This window comes from Trichosurus vulpecula, chromosome 3 (genome assembly GCF_011100635.1).
Source record: "Trichosurus vulpecula isolate mTriVul1 chromosome 3, mTriVul1.pri, whole genome shotgun sequence".
NCBI lineage: Eukaryota > Metazoa > Chordata > Mammalia > Diprotodontia > Phalangeridae > Trichosurus > Trichosurus vulpecula.
Window position 1 is genome coordinate 129060689 of NC_050575.1, and position 12911 is coordinate 129073599.

Consider the following 12911-nt stretch of genomic DNA (forward strand, 5'->3'; position numbering starts at 1 on the left):
GGCGCCAGCTCTTCCATGGAGGTGAGTTGGTTCTTCCCTTTCCAAAGGACCTTCATTCTTTTAACTAGCTCCCAGTGGCGGTGCTGCTGAAGAGTGGGAAGCAGGGGAACAGCTGGGGCAGTGTCAGATCACAGGCTAGAGGGAGACGGGAAGGGGAGGGAGGCTGCAGGATGTGCCAAGGCATCCACTGCCCTACCAGAGCACACCCCCATGCCTCTGCTCACTTAGCACAGCCCTTCCCTGTTGAAACTTGATATATTGTGTCCCATCTGACAAGGGGGAGACAGCTGCTGGACAGAGAGCTCCGAAGCTGAAAGCAAAGTCTAGAAAACCAAGACACTGGAAATGGGGTAGAGTAGAAAGGACAACGGGCAGGGAGCTAAGCAGGTAGTAAAAATATTAGGAAGGTAATCATAAAAATAAGGCAGCTGGGTGGTGCAGTGGATAAAGTGACGGGCCCGGAGTCAGCTAGACCCATCTTCCTGAGGTCAAATCTGGCCTCAGACATTTGCCAGCTGTGTGACCCTGGGCAGGTCACTTAACTTGGCTTACCTCAGTTTCCTCATCTGTAAAATGAGCTGGAGAAGGAAATAGCACAAACCACTCCAATATCTCTGCCAAGAAAACACCAAATGGGGTTGTGAAGAGCCAGACGCTACTGAAAACAACAGTAATATGTATATAGCACCTACTATGTGCCAGGCACTGTCCTAAATGCTTTACAACTATTATCTCATATGGCCCTCACAACAACCCTAGAAGCTATGTGCTATTAGCAGCCCCATTGGGCAGATGATGACCCTGAGACAAACAGAGGGTAAGTAACTTGTCCAGGGTCACACAGCTAGTAAGTATCTGAGGCAGGATTTGAACTCATATCTTCCCGATTCCAGGCCAAGTTCTATCCACTTCACCACCCAGCTACCTTTGCAGCTATTCAGCAAGGGAAGCGTAACTAGAACACCAGTTACCCAGTGTTTTCTACTAACTAGCACTACTTTCTCTTCTAGGCTGAAACCCAAGCCTAGACCTTTTTTTCCTAGCTTCTTGGAGGTTGAGAGGAGATTCTCAAATGGTAGCAATGATCACCATCATTATTTAAAATAAAAATCTCAATAAAAATACTACATAAGCAGTAAGTGTGTGTCAGACTACATGCTGGGAATACAGAGATGAAAAATGGCCCCATCCCTGCCCTCAAGAAGCTTATAGTCTATAGGGGAAATGCAACATAGTTGGCAGAAAAGCAGGAGATGAGGTAGCACGTGCCCAAGGTGAAGGAGACCTCCAGACAAAGTGCCAGGAGAAATCTGAGGAGGGAGTGATCTTTTTGGAGATGGAGGACGAGGTAGGAAGATTTCATGGAAGGCTGGAAGGAGGGAGTGCATCAGAGTTGAGCCTTGAAGGAAGGGAGGGTTTTAACAGATGGAAGTGGAAGGAAGTAAAGGAAAAGCCATTCTGGACTTGAGGGGCGGCATGAATGGAGAGATGGAGATGAGAGAAAGCAGGACAACGAGAGAGACACGTACAGTTTGGCTGGAACACAGAATATGTGAAGGGGACTAATATGAAAATTCAATCATTTAAATTGTATTTAGTAGGTAATGGGCACACACTGGACTTTTTTTCTTTAATAGAGATCAGACTGAAGAATTAGGAAGATTACTCTGGCAACCCATGGAAGATAGGTGGAGAATGGATGATCTCAGCCACCCTCCCACCCCTCAGGCAGAATTATGCCTTACAGTGCTGGAACAGTTAACTTTATTAAACTTTAAGGTCCCTTCTAGCTAAGTCATATGAACTTATAGGGCATGTAGTTAGGAAGACCTGAGTTTAAATCTGACCTCGAATACTTATAAGCTGTGGGACTCTGGGCAAGTCATTTAACCTTGTTTGCCTCAGTTTCTTCATCTGTGAAACGAGCTGGAGAAGGGCATGACAAACCACTCCAGTATCTCTGCCAAGAAAACCCCCAATGGGATCACGAAGGGTTGGACACAACTGGAAAACAACTGAACAACAAACGAACTTATAAGCCCATATATGGACTCCCAGAACTCCCGGTGTGCAATATTGGCAGCTAAAGAAGAAATCAAATAGGGTTGGGCCTCATTAGTCACCCATACTCCCTTATGTAGATGCTGAACTGGTGGGTGAGGGATAGGGAGGGTAGGGAAGAATAATCTATATGCCAAGTGGAAAAGGATGAACCACTGGGAAAGCCAAGTCATTTTCCAGTTTCTTGGAAACTTTTTCTGTTCCCGTTTCATAGAAATCATGATTCCTTGGGACCCAATAACCCCAGAAAAGGATAATATCCATCATTGTTCCTGCAGGGTCTCTGCCAGGGTATCTGGCAAGAGCTCCTCAGAAGATACCTCCCCTCCACCCACAACCACTCTCTTTCCTGAACAGTGGTTTCTCTACCTCCTACAATGTCTGAAGCTCTGATCACAAAGACCTTTTCCAATATGTTTAATATGATTTGTACCTGTATAGCCTGTATCAGATTGCATGCCATCTTGGGGAGGAGGAAGGGGAGGGAGGGGGAACAATTTAAAAATCAAAATCTTATAAAAGTGAATGTTGAAAACTAAAAATAAATAGATAAATGAATGAATAGATAGAGAGACAGACAGATAGATAGATAATAAAGTGGGGGAAAAAATAAAGACCTGTTCCAAGGGGAATGACTTCCACCACTTCCTAGATCTTTTTATTCACTCAAGCTATCTAAATCTGTTTCCTTCTGAACTTCAATTTCTTATAAAAGAGGGCATTTTCATCTCACCCTGCAAATGGGCAAAAGGACACAAAACAGGGATGGTTAATGTAGAGGCAGTGGGAAGAGGGGTACACTACTACATTGCTGGAATCAGTTCAATCAATCAACCAACCAACAAGCATTTATTAAGTGACTACTATATACCAGGCACTGTCCTAGGTACTGGGGATACAAATACAAAAAATTGAACAATTCCTACTTTCAAGGAATTTTTATTAGAATGAAGTCCAGTCATTTTAGACATCAGTTTAGACTTATTCATTCATCCATTCATTCAACAAGAATACAGTGCAATTATTCTGTGTGCATTGTGCTATAGTTTGGGGATACAGAGACAAAAAAGAAACCCTTCAAGAAACAGTTTGGGGAAAAAATAGCATGTACATTGTATAAGGCTGTGGGACAAAGCGCCTTTACAGCCTTTGCTGGATACATCTACATATGAAAAAGTCAAGGATATAATTAGGCAAGTAGAAGAGATGATGATATTACTGCCTTTACTTAGTGTGTGTAAGGTGTGTGTTGCTCATGTACATTACGTATGGCCACATGGGTTGTCTAAATTCAGCTCTTGGAAAGGCATTGATAGACATCTCTAGAATCTCACCTTCCCTCTTCAAGGGAGATTTTGATTACTGCCTAGAGGGAACAAAAGAAGGGGCCATTAGTCTAGCTGCTCTGTTTTCCTCTGACAGATGGGGCTATTGGACTAGAGTTATACTTATCTGCCCCGCTAAATATTGCTAATCTAGTGGAATAATTCTTTTTTAAGTTCAAACCTCTTTCTTGGTTTGTTGTCATTCAGTCATTCAAGTCATGTATGACTCTTGGTGATCCCATTTGGGGTTCTTGACAAAGACACTGGAGTGGTTTGCCATTTCCTTCTCCAGCTCATTTTACAGATGAAGAAACTGAAGCAGAGTTAAGTGGCTTGTCCAGGGTCACACAGTTAGTAAGTGACTGAGGCCAGATTTGAACTTAGGAAGATGAGTATGACTGATTCCAGCCTGGGCACTCTATCTACTATGCCACCTAGCTGCTCTTAAATACGATTAAATGCCACAGAGTAGGTGGCAATGCCCTAATTGTATTTTGTTGTAAAGGCCACTAGAACCTCTTCCATCATTATCAAGGGGAGTACTAACCTCTCTTTTCATACAACACACTCTTCTTTTATACAAATCAAGGGGAAGAAGGGAAGGGGTAACCCTTCACCCACAAGATTACTTTTTTCCCACTAATTGCTAGTTACACAAAAGATCATCACAAATAGTTAAAAGTGAGCAAACACATTTATCAAGGCAGATAGCAAACAAAAGTCAGAGTTCTGTAGATTATGACATAACAGAAGATACCTAGAGTGAATGAACTCTCCTACTGGGAGCAAGATATCTCAGCTCAACCAAAAGAGAGGGCCTGATGGCAAACAACGGGAAATTCCTCTAAGTCTAGTCTAGGGAGGCAAGCTGGAAATCGGGGATGTGTCAAAGTACCAGCTCCTCCTTGTGCCTGACACTTACCAAAGTCTTTTCTTTCCCTCCCCAGAATCAGTCTGGAAAAGAGCCTGGAATTACCTATGTCCTCTTTCAAAGAAGAAAAGAAGAAGGTTTCTCTTCTCTAAAGCTCTCGAAGCAGCTTTGTTCTCCTCATAGGCACGTAGTATCAAGTCAGCATTCTTTCCACCAATGGGGAGAGTCTTATGCAAAGTTCTCTGTGCTTGTAGTCTACATTTCATTTGTCTCTGGGATTTATTTTCCCATCCAGTTATTGATGTGAGAAAATAGAACATATTTATGGTTCAAAAACAAGGGAATCTATGAACTCCAAAGGTATTTGGTAGATATTGGGCAAATAGCATTGCTTTGTTTTCACCCTAGCCTTCAGAGATTGAAAAAATTAGGAAGTGGATGTCCTGCTCGTCATAAGTATAGAGTGAAGTCTCTAACAGAGGGACTCAAGACTCTGAACTGAGAAGAGGAGTCCAAAGAAAATTCTGTCTGGGTGCATTATTTGCAGTTATCTGGCAAGATCTTTATTTTTGTTCTTAAGAGCTTGGGCTCTAGTGTTGCTTTGTTCTAAGGAACTCAGAAGCTTTTTCTGGACAAGGATTTCTACATTTTCTAAAAGAATTGGGAAAAGCCTGTGGTCTTTAAAGACTGTAGGATGCTTACCCAGCAAAACTGAGCATAATTTTTAGGGGAAAAATGGATATTCAATACAACAGAGGACTTTCAAGCATTCCTGATGAAAAGACCAAAGCTGAAAATTTGGCTTTCAAATACAAGACTCAAGAAAAACATAAAAAGGTAAACAGTAAAGAGAAATCATAAGGGATTCAATAAGGTTAAACTGTTTACATTCCTACATGGAAAAATGATACCTGTCACTCCTAAAAACTTTCTCATCATTAGGACAGTTAGAGGGAGTGGGTGTGGGTTGAATATGATGGGATGATTATCTGAAAAAACAAAAAGGATGAGAAAGAGGAATGCACTGGGAGAAAGGAAAAGAGAGAGGTAGAATTGGGTACATTATCTCACATAAAAGAGGCACAAAAGCACTTTTGCAGTGGAGTGGAATTTGGGGGAGGTGGGGATGGGGGTGGAATGCTTGAACCTTACATCAGAATTGACTCAAAGAGGAAAAAACATGCACACTAATTTGGATATAGAATCTATCTTACCCTACAGGAAAGTAGGAAGGGAAGGGGACAAAAGAAAGGGAGGTCTGATAGAAGAGAGGGCAGATGAGGGGGAGTCAGTAGTTAGAAGCAAAACACTTTTGAGGGACAACAGGGCGAAAGGGGAGAGAGAATGGAATAAATGGGGGAAATGGGAAAGTTAGCAATCATAATTGTGAAAAATCTTTTACGGTAAGTGTCTCTTATAAAATCTTCATTTCTTAAATATATAGAAAACTGAGTCAAATTTATAAAAAATAAGAGCCATTCTTCAATTGATAGTCAAAAGATATGAACAAGCAATTTTCAGACGAAGTAATAAAAGCTAACTATTGCCATATGAAAAAACGCTCTAAAATCACTATTGATTAGAGAAATGCAAATAAAAACAATTCTGTTGTACTACCTGACACCTATCAAATTGGCTAATAGAACAGAAAAGAAAAATGACAAATGTTAGAGATACTAATAATGCATTGTTGGTGGAGTTGTGAATTGATTCAACCATTATGTAGAGTAATTTGGAATGATGCCCAAAGGGCTATAAAATCATGTGTACCCTTTGACCTAGCAATACCACTACTAGATCTATATCCCAAAGAGATAAAAAATAAAAAGGGAAAGACCTATATGTACAAAAATATTTAATCAGTTCTTTTCTGGTGGCCAAGAATTGGAAATTGAGGGACTGCCCATAATTGGGGAATGGCTGAACAAACTGTGGTATATGATTGCAATGGAATACTGTGATGCAACAAGAAATGACAAGCAAGCTGCTCTCAGAAAAACCTAGAAAGACTTACTCGAACTGAAGCAAAGTGAAATTAGCAAAACCAAGAAAACATTGTACACAGTAACAGCAATATTGTACAATGATCAATTGTGAATGAATTAGCTATTCTCAGAAATACAATGATCCAAAACAATTCTGAAGGACTTAGGATGAAAAAGGCTATCTATCCTCAGAGAAACAACTAGTGGAATCTGAATGCAAATTGAAGTATACTTTTTTTTACTTTCTTTATTTTTCTTGGTTTTTTATTGGGGGAGGGATTTGTGTCTTCTTTTACACCATGACTAATATGAAATACATCTTGCATGACTGCATATGCAAACAACCTATATCAAATTGCTTGCCTTACCAATGAGGGGGGAGGGAAGGGAAGGAAAGAATATGGAATTCAAAAGTAAAAAAAAATGTTACAGATTGTTTTTACATGTAATTTGGAGAAAATAAAATACTAAATAAATAATTTTTAAAAAATTTTAAAGATTATTAGAGCTTCTGTTCTTGCCTTGGAGAGAGGAAAGGGTCAAAGATTTCAGATGATTCAGAACCTGGAGATGATGGTTATCCAGGTCAGTAGCATCCGCTGAAGCATCAGTTGGCAAAGACCACAGCAGAGCAGTATATAGGCATGCCCAGTCCAACAGACAACAGTCCAAGGCATCAGCTTCCCTTCTGTGAGTGTACCCTAGCCTTATGTGTTCCTCACATGTGATCCCCTCCACAGGTGCACCTGATCATACATGTCCTCACATGTATACTTCCCTAAAGGCCTTCTCTACATGTGTTTGGTCTTACCATCGATGCTTTACATATTTATGGGCTAGTACATCCCAGGATTATGAAGGAAAATCTTGTTTCTACTTTTATTGGCACACCTTCTACCATCGTGGGAACAATCCCCACTCACAGATTCATCTACCTTGACTCTGTATTCTTCTTTATTCCTCACATCCTAGAAAATAGAGACCAGAACAGTTTGATCTCATTGCTCCAAGGGAGGAAGTCATGTGCGGTGAAGTAGATTTGGAATTACAAGATACAGGCTCACATCCTGGCATTCCTATTTCCCGTGCCAGGGGGCAAGTCACTCTCCTTCAGTTGACCTGATTTGTAAAATGAAAGTATTGAACCAGATGATCTTTAAGATCCCTTCTAGCTGTACATCCTGTGACCTATGACCTCTCAAGGAGACTATCAAAGAACTGTCTTTTGTCTTGAAGGCATCTTTCAATAGCACAGTAACAGTCAAAAAGAGTGTGCTGAGCATACCCTAAAGATCAAATAAGCCAATGGTTATGAACAAGCAATTTTCAAAAGAAGAAATGCAACCTAGCAACAAAGAGACTAAAAATTCACAATCACTAATAACAGTAAAATGCTCATTTCTGAGATTCTCTTCATACCTATCAAATGGGCAAAAGTGACAAAAAAAAATGACAATTGTTGGAAGGGAAGTGACAGCACAGGTACCTTAATGTTCTGTTGTGGGGTTGCAAATTAATCCTACCATTCTAGAAAGTAGTCCGAAATCCAGAAAGTTGTTAATGTAGATGTATGCCTCAAATATCATAAGACCGGAGCTATAGAGGTGGAAGGTACCATCTAGTAAAACCCCCTTCATTTTTTAAAGATGAGGAAACTGAGCTATAAAAGGGCTAAATGATCTGTCCAAAGTCCCACAGGTGGCAGAGCTGGGATTTGAATCCAGTCATCTGACTCCAAACCCAGAATTCTTCCCATTACTCCATGATATGGAGGGAAAGGACAGAGGTGTGCTGGAGTCAGCTCATACCAGAAAGAATCAGATTGTTAAATTTTCAGTATGAGCATTTACACCTCAAAAATCAGCAAATGCTACAAATCAGGGCTTGACTTCTTGTTTTGTTGATTATCTAGACTTAAGAAAGTGATGGAGAAAATGTGACTAATGAAGATTGAACTTAAAAGTGTGCTGTGTTGGACATTTTGTTTTTTCAGAGAGCCAGTTGTTAAACATTTACCAGCACACCCCTAGAAAGAATTGTAAATATAAAAATATTTATAGCAGCACTTTTTGCTGCAGCGAAGAGGTGAAAATGAAGTGTGTGTTCATCAGTTAGGGAATGGCTGAACCAACAATTCTATGTTAATGTGATAGACGATTATTGCACCATAAGAAATGATGAAACTTATATGAACTGAGGTAACATCGAACCAGTAGGACATTTACACAATGACCACAGTAATATAAAGGAAAACAATTTTAAGATTTGAGAAGTCTGATAAATGAAATGACAGTACCAAGAGAAATGCAACATTTTGAAGTAATTTCAATTGATTTAGCCAGAAGACTAAAAATGAGCATGTTTTTCATCTCTTAGCAGAGAGGTGATGGGCTAGAGGGGGCAGGGTGAGACCCACATTTTTAGACACGGCTAATGTGTGAATTTATTTTGCCTAACTATACCTATAGGGAAGGGCTTTTTATTTAGAGAGGAATAGAGTTACAAGGAGGAACGGGTGGGTAGGGATATTTTTTGCTAAGAGAAAGAAAAAGCATCACTGAAATATTTTTAGAAGTCAGAAAGGGACCCAGGCAAGCAAGGCAGATCTTGTATTATTGTAGTCTAGTGTAGTCTAACAAGTTCTCAGAGCTTCTCTTCTTGAATATGGTCGACTATGTGGGACCTTTGGGACCACTTCGAGCCATCAATGGCTCAGGGCTAAAAGATTTGTATTCTGAGATGATGACACTTCCCGTATTGGCTTCTGAATTGAAGATGCTGATGACTCAGTGGACCTTTAAGAAGAGGAGTTAGCTTCTGGCTGGGCTCCCTTTTCAACGGTTCACTGAGTCATCAGTAACACCTCATCTGTTTTACCTCCCCACAGGATGGACACTACTCTCACAAGTTCTGGAGTACTTTGTGGAACTGCTCTCTTAAATCTACAGCTCATGGGCCCCCACTGGTGAGCTTCACTTTAACAGTCAGCCTAGAGATAGGATTAGTTCATAGCAAGAGTATTTACTTCTAATAATGGCTAGCATTTATATAGCACTTTAAAGTTTGCAAAGCACTTTATAAATACTATCTTATTTGATCTTCACGGCAAACCTGGGAGGTAGTCGCTATTGTTACATCCATTTTACAGATGATGTAACTGAAGTAAACAGAGGTTAAGTGTCTTGTCAGACACATCTAGTGTCTGAAGCAGAATTTGAACTTAGGTCTTCCAAGTCTAGTGATCTACCCACTGCACCACTTAGACACCTAAGATTGTTTAGCAATAAAAGCAGCTATAAAACATTCACTTCCCACAAACCTGTGGCTCATTCTCTCACAAATACACACACTGTTTATGGGAAGAATAGACATAAATTTAGGGTATAACGGTAGGGAACATAGTAGGGTATAAAATGTAGGGTACACATATGACCAAAGCAACACATGGCTCTGGTACTCTACTGTTCCAATATCCTTTCTCTCTTCATGAATCTTCTTCACAGCTTGACTCCCAGTAGCAAGGGCCAGTTCTCCATTGAAGCAAAGGTCATATTCTCTGTCACCAGGGAATGTACTTCTTGAAGCTGCTTCTGGTCTCTAGTGACTTTCCCTGTGTGTCCATGTCTGTCTGGAGAATATGAATTTCTGCTCCCTCAACTGTGCCTCAAACCCTCTCAAAATGACTCCTCTCAAACTATTTGAATTGTTTTAAAAGAGCCATGAGGGCATCGCCAGCCTTCTAAATGGCATTACCCTTTCCAATTTAATCAAAGAAAAAATTTTCATACTTTGTGAAGAGATTCAGGGTATAGAGGCATATTTATAGTTAATGTAATACCTCATTATCTGATACTTTCCATGACTATGCCAGCTGTGGAAAGGGATGAGGAATTGATTGGTCAGAAACTATCTAACCCCCTGAATTCCCTGTAAGAGGACCAAGATTCCCCCCACCCCAGCTGTTTGCTCAAAGCTATTTCTGGGACTTAATTGGCCGCTGTTTCCCTTCTTGATCATCTAAAGGCATAAAAAGTCCCCACCCACATGGACTTGGTGGGTGTCTGAAGACCATGAATATCACCTTCCTTGCTGACCAGACACATTTCCGTATGGAGACAAAGAGGTTTGATCTTAGTCTATTCGAAGCTAAGTGCAAATATATCCTCATTCCATATTCTTGCCATGCTAGTACTAAATAAATCTCCTTTAGTTAACTTGTGCTCTATTAGTGGCTCATTTTGTCCCCAAATCAAACCTGAACTAACAGGGTGCTAGTATCAGCCCACCCCTAACACCCCCCCTCCTCAAAAAACTACAACTAATAGAGAAGTTCACAGTTTCATAGAAAATCTTCTTTTTCTGTTCTTTATACATTGAATATTCATATTTCTTAATGTTTGTTAAATTCGTTCTAAGTTAGAGAATAGAAATCAAAGCAATATTATCCTTCCTTATAAGCACAGGTCAATCAGTTGCCCTGTGACCCCAACTACCATTCCCCTCTGACTTCCCTGCCCCAAACCCTCTTCCTTGACCACCCACATTCCTAGGTATGTGTGATCTTTCCCTACTAGAATATAAACTACTTGAGGGTAGGAGTTATTTTATTTGCTTGAATTTGTGGTTCCCTAGCGCTCAGCACATAGTAAGTACTTAATTTTTTTCATTTATTCATTGAAAGAAAAAAGAAGAAAAAAGTATGCTGGGTCTGTAGTCAGTGGACTTGATTCCAGACACAGACATACCTCATTTTATTGTGTTTTGTTTCATTGGGCTTTGCAGATATGGCATTTTTTTTGTTTTTATGAATTAAAGGGAACCCTGTGTCAAGCAAGTTTATTGGCGCCATTTTTCCAACAGCACGTGTTCACATCATGCCTCTGTGTCACATTTTGGTAATTCTCGCAATATCTCCAGCTTTTTCCTTATATTACATGTATCATGGTGATCTGTGATCTTTGATGTTACTATCTTAACTGTTTTGGGGCGCCATGCTGTGCCCATATAAAATGGCAAACTTAATTGATAAATGTTGTATGTGTTCTGACTACTCCACCGACTCCGTCTCTCTTCCTCTTCTTGGGCTAACCTATTCCCTAAGACACAACAATACTGAAGAATATTATATAAAGTTAACTGATAAGGCAGCCACAGGGTTTGAGAGAATTAACTCCAATTTTGAAAGAAGTTCTATCATAGTTAAAATAGCATTGCATGCTATGGAGAAATCTTTTGTAAAAGGTAGAGCCAATTGATGCAGTAAACTTCATTGTTATCTTATTTTAAGAAATTGCTACAGCCACCCCAGCCTTCAGCAACTACCACCCTGATAAGTCAGCAGCCATCAACATCCAGGCAAAGCCCTCCTCCAGCAAAAAGATTACAACTTGCTGAAGGCTCAGATCAGGGGTGGGGAACCTGAAGCCTTGAGGCCATGTGTGGCCCTCTAGGTCCTCAAGTGTGGTCCTATGATTGAATCTAAACTTCACAGAACAAATTTTTAGCAATAAAGTATTTTTTAATGAAGGTATATACATTGGGGGTTTTTTTAGACACGATACTATTAGATACTTAATAGACTACAGTATAGTGTAAACATAACTTACATGCACTGGGAAATCAAAAAATTATTGTGATTCGCCATATTACAATATTCATTTTATTGCAATGATCTGGAACTAAACCTTCGATATCTCCAAGGTATGCCTGTGAGCTTGGGCAAATCACTTAACCTCTCTGAAGTTCAGGTTCCTCACCTGTAAAATGAGGGGGATGGGCTAGATGATATCTAAAGTCCCTTCCAGCTCTGAATCTAGGATTCTCAGATCCTGGGGGCCCACAGCCAATCGCCTTCTCCCAACCAAACCTCTCACGCTTGCAGCCTTAAAGCCATCTCTGCCTGGATGGGTCAGGCACAAGAATCCTGTCACTTTATGCTTTCCAGTATCTGATCTGTCATAGACTTCCGAACCATCAGTTGAAAGTAGAGGTTATCTGGGCTCACCCTTTTATTTTAATATATGAGGAAGCAGGGGTCCAGGGACATTAATGACCAGCCCCAAACCACGCAGCCACATGGAGTGGGGAGCAAAGCTAGCACCACAGCCAAGGTTTTCTGATCCTAATTCCCAGTCTCTTTCCACTCTACTCTGTTGTGTCTCCACTCCTTCCTTTCCCCTCCTTCTGTCACCACCACAGTTTACTTCTCCTCTACCATTAAAATAGATTGTCTGTTTCCCAAAATGATTAGGGAAAAAGGAAAAGAACCCATGTGTTCTAAAATAATGAAGAGCAAAACAAGCAGACCCAAGAGAACATTGTATACAATAACAATAATATTGTTTTAGGAACAACTTTGAGAGACTAAGTCATTTTGACTATTATAAATACCTAAATTAGCTACAAAAGACCTATAAAGGATGACGTTATCTGCATCTAGAGAAAGAACTGATAAGTAGAAGTATGTATAGAATGGTTTTATATAATATATATATATACATACACACATATATTCATGTCTCATGGTAGCTATTTCTAGGATGAAGCAGGGGAGGGGGGAAAGGGGAAAAAGAAAGTTATATGATAACTTTATTATATATTTAAAAGGAATAGCAAATAGTACATAATAGATTTGCAGTTTCAAGTACAATCATCTTTTTTTTCTATCCT

General features: G+C 40.1%; 1 pseudogene; it reads right to left on the reverse strand.

The window, feature by feature from the left end:
- Positions 1 to 3831: 3831 nt before the first annotated feature.
- LOC118845208 lies at positions 3832 to 3952 on the reverse strand (annotated as a pseudogene).
- Between the last annotated feature and the right edge of the window lie 8959 nt (positions 3953 to 12911).